This window comes from Clarias gariepinus, chromosome 1, assembly GCF_024256425.1.
Source record: "Clarias gariepinus isolate MV-2021 ecotype Netherlands chromosome 1, CGAR_prim_01v2, whole genome shotgun sequence".
In the NCBI taxonomy this organism is placed as follows: Eukaryota; Metazoa; Chordata; class Actinopteri; order Siluriformes; family Clariidae; genus Clarias; species Clarias gariepinus.
Window position 1 is genome coordinate 43,829,006 of NC_071100.1, and position 4,790 is coordinate 43,833,795.

The 4,790-nt window shown below is 35.3% G+C and overlaps 1 long non-coding RNA gene across 1 annotated transcript; it reads left to right on the top strand.

The window, feature by feature from the left end:
* The first annotated feature begins 1,354 nt into the window (after positions 1-1,354).
* On the top strand, positions 1,355-4,058 carry LOC128522778 (uncharacterized). Its single transcript, XR_008359654.1, has 4 exons — positions 1,355-1,404; positions 2,593-2,725; positions 3,191-3,279; positions 3,779-4,058. It is a non-coding gene; the product is annotated as an uncharacterized LOC128522778 (long non-coding RNA).
* The last annotated feature ends 732 nt before the right edge of the window (positions 4,059-4,790 follow it).

Below are 4,790 nucleotides of genomic sequence, written 5' to 3' on the forward strand. Positions count from 1 at the left end.
CCAAAATACTCCGCACCTGTATTTTGGTAGCTGGTAGGTCAAAGTAGCACCACATGAATAGAAGGACTTCCCATTAGAATGGCTTCTCATTATTTCCAACATTGCCCAAAGCTTTACTTTGCTTTTGCCAGCTTTCCTACTTCTCATAGTGAAGAAGGAAAATGCCTGCTGCCATTTCTTCCTCAGGTACAGGAACAACTCACACGCACCCATTTTCATGATGCACAAGAAAACATGATTTATCAGACCGAGCTGCAATGGACAGAGCTTTGTATGAGAACTTTGCCTGGTTAGCAGCTACATAGCCCCATACATAACGCGATAAAATGTATTGTGTGTTCTGACCTTCCTGTCAGAATCGGAATAAACCTTCAGAAACTAAAATAATTTGAGCTATAGTTGCTCTTCTACTGGATCCAACTGCATGAGCCAGACTTCACTTCTTACAGTACATGAATCAGTGAACCTTGGCTATCATGACCCTGTAGCTAATTTACTGGTTAAGCCAGTGGTTCTCAAACATTTTCTGTCATTTCCCACTTAAGGGGGTGGGTGAATTTTCAAGCCCCACTTGTCAACAAAATGATAACGAAATCGGCCAAGTTTACTATTTATTGAAATATTAATTTCTAAACCAATAAGATCAATTAACACCAAGTTCAAAACAGATAAAATACACGTGCAATTGTTATAACAGGCTTACTTCGTCACTTATCTAGAGCTTTCTTTCAAAGAAGTCGAGTGGCTTATTAACGTGACTGGGGTGTGTTGTCTCTAAGTCTCTTCCTACTTTGTTGGGTCTCGTGCTGTCTGCTGCCAGCAGTTTGAGACACATAACACACACGTGTCTCTCCTCTGCCCCCACCATCCCCACCATGAATGCAAGCGCAACATAGGCTTTATTATATTTTCCTTTCGGCTGGCTTTTCAGCTGATTGGGCTGATAGGGCTGAATCACCTGCTTTTTTGTGGTCTATGTAACAAATGTATCCATTGACGTTATTATGCTCACTACATACAGTACGCTACTGACCTGGTTTGTGTCCGTGGTAAAGTTAGTTTGATATTCGCATCCCCGAATTCAATAGCTGCATAAATAAACCCGAAAATAAAATACCCACATACACTGAAAAAAGTAAACTGCTGTGTCATTGATACAAAGTATGTTTTCTACATTGATCTGATGGAAAAAAATGAATTTCCTAAACGAAACTGATATTTGTACGTTGCTTAAAAGCAAACATTTCAGCTCCTGGTTAAACTTGAATTTAATTCGTTCATTCAAAGGACAATTTCTACTTCAAACCTAAAGGTCGCAGTGTCACGTGACCTCATGACGTAGTATTATCGAGGACTGAATCCCGTTCTGCTGGCGGCCATCGTTTTTTTTAAAGAAAATAACAGGTAAGAAAGCAAACTCACGTCATTTCTATGTTAAATGTATTTCTTCCGTGAGCAAACGATTGATTTATGTCAGGAACAACTACTTTGTAGATTGAGTTTTGCGTCCGTGTTTGCTGGCTAAAAACACCTATACAGTATTACTTAGCATTAGCAAACTAACGCGGTTATTTTCAAAAACAACGGAGTTTCTACACTAAGTCGGCTGTGCCGAATAAAATAAAATAAATTATATTTAACTACCGTTGGTTAACGATGTAAAAATTAATAGGAAAGTGACCTAAACATAGAACGGCCAGTTTGGAGTGAGTGATGTTTGTAGTGTACTTATAGTTATGATTAAAACCTTCTGGACTTGCTAACGTGTAAGTAATGTAATATCACTAAAACTATATTCCCTCGTATGAAACGGGGCATTAGCACATGTCCCTGACATACTGGTAACACTTTATTACATGTTTTTAACGTTATCAGTATATAATCCCTAATACTGGCAGCAATTTTACACGTTGATTTAACGTTACTACAAGTACAAAAGTCCAGGAGTCGACCGATTAAATTAACCATGCAAATTAAATAAAATGTGAAATAAAACACAAAAACAGTGTATGTGTGTGTGTGTATATATATTCCAATTTGCTTGGTAATAGTAGCATGGATTAATAGGCAGAGCACTGTCCCACTTCGAGCTAGTGGTCACTTAGACCAACAAGCTGAGGTTACCCATTACTGTGAAGTTTAAAAGTAAACATGAAATCTTTATTCACTTTTGTGTTTAAAGGTCTGTTAGCTTTTCTAAAAGGGCATTATTTTACCCATACTGCAGACATTGATAAGTCCCAGAATCCACAAATAAAAACCCTATGTGGATAAATTTTGAAATGGAAATGATACAATAGAATTGCCGTGAATTTATTAAATGTCAGTGTAATCTAAATATCCTAAAATAAACTCTCTCGAAATGAGAGTTAGTAGTTGAATTATCTGATAATATCAGAGAATAATTTTAGTTATCCTGCAAAACTGAATTATGTTTATTGTATTATCAGTAGTGAGCACTTACAAGGCAACAGAATGCAGTTATTTTAAAGGTGTGTGTGGGGTGGTGATTCTTTCTATACATACTGTAATTATGATTTGCTAAGAACTTGAGCCAGTCCAATTTTTGTTTTTACTTTTTTTTTTTTTAAGATCAGTTATGAGTTTCTGAGAATTACAACTGCTCCACTTCAAGCAAGATTGCTGGTTTCCTTGGACAAGCAACACTACAAACTCATTGAGAGAAGAACAGAGATATAATCTTCATCTTCAAGTTCTTGATCTGGTATGTACTCACTTAAAAATAACAGAAATTAGCTTGGTGTTAGATGTAATATTGTGAATGGAGCTGAGCAAGGCATTTAAATCAAGTTGGCTGTGACGCACTAAATTAAAACAAAACTAGCAGAATACCCCGGGCCAGGGGTAGCTCAGTGGTTAAGGCATTGGACTACGATTCGGAAGATCACAGGTTCAAACCCCACAACCACCAAGTTGCCACTGGTGGGCCCTTGAGCAAGGCCCTTAACCCTCAACTGCTCAGATGTGTAATGAGATAAAAATGTAAGTCGCTCTGGATAAGAGTGTCTGCCAAATGCCTAAATGTAAATGTAGCAGAATAAAACATTTTAGTTTAACTTGTTTACAGGTTAGTGAATGCTGTCTGAATACAGGTTTCAATGTTTGCCATGTTCATTTTATTACGCTTTAAAAGCCTAACATAATACTATGTTTGTTTTTACATGCCTAGAGCCTGGAGGTGAATGTATGAAGAGAGTATCTCCTGAAATGTCTTATGGTGTATTTAGTGGAAGAAGTGGACCAACTGTTTAAACACTGGTAAGCATTTGTTCATGAAGCATTTCAACCTTAGGACTAAAAAATGTTACGAGGTCAGTGGCATTATTAGCTGCAGCACAACCTTCACACAGGGCCATTATTTTTTTTTAAATCATAGTATGTATTTACATTAGTTACATACATGCTCATTGAACTTGTAAAAAGACTTTACAGAAGAGCTGAAGCTGTTACAGCTGCAAATGTCCAACATCATATCAAACCCTATGGATTAAGAAGTGGATGTTACTCAAGTTCATATGCATGTGAAGGCAGGCGAGCCAATACTTTTGGCAATATAATGTAATATATAATGTGTGTATATATGTATGTTTGTTGTTTTGGCCTATTTATTGACATAATTAAATTTAACTTGATGCACCATAATCCTAGGTGTTTTTTTGCACTCATAGGGAGCATTAAGTGATTTTTACATTCATACATCAGACACTGTTTTGCCAAATAGAGCAACTTGTCTAACAAATGTGCTTTCTTTTATTAGGTTGTTCAGAAAGGTGAAGCTCAGGCTGAACTTGAGAGGTGCACGATGGCCCTGTTTGCCCTCAGGGAGGAAGAGGACTGTCTTCAGCCACCACAGGAAGTCAGTCGCACATGAATGTTCCATGTTTGGCCTTATCTATGCGTTAAACTTGAGCTATCCTGGTGAGCTCAAACACACATTTGTGGCCCGGCAGAAAATATTTAGGGAACGTATTCTATATTGGCATTAAAATATTAAATTTTGGTCACACTATTTGTCAAACAATTGTCAGATTTTAACATGGTTAGCAAATAGGATTATACAGTTTTTAAGCCTAAGTTATTAAAAATGCATTGTTTTATTGATTTTATTTTTGTTTTCTGTCTTTTATTGGAGAAATTATTTAATAGTAAAACATGGTATGGTTTCAAGGATGGTAATAAATGTTTTTGGAGGAGAACTTGTTTGTTCATTGTCTTCATTTATAAATGTAACTTCTCTACAACTGCAATTTCTTTTTAAGTTGATCCAAAGTATCTTTTTTTTTTATATATTTAAGTAATGAATGCCTTAAATCTTTATTTGATGCAACTTAAAAAAGTTAATTTTCTCAAACATTCAAAAAGTAGTTTATATCAAGTTTATAATTTTAGGTTAGATTTAGCAGAATATTTAGATTAAGTAATATAGCCAACTAATTTATTTTAATTTAGAACAATTTAAAATTTTTAATTTGATATACCTTTAGAAATCAGTTTACATGAACTTAAAATTTTTAAGTTACATGTAAATGGTTTATTTACATTACATCAATGATAAAAAATTAGGTGTGACAGATTACTTCAATTTTTTTAAGTTGAACCAGTGTTATATTTTTTTCAGTGTATATTTCCTCTCTACATTGTCTTTAAGCTTCATCCGCCTTAAATTATACATGTTTAAAAGCATAAACACCATTATTCTCTACGGCGAAACAAATGATTTAGGGATCATCTCAAAATGCCGCACACCAAAGCAACAAAAAGCGTAGAAC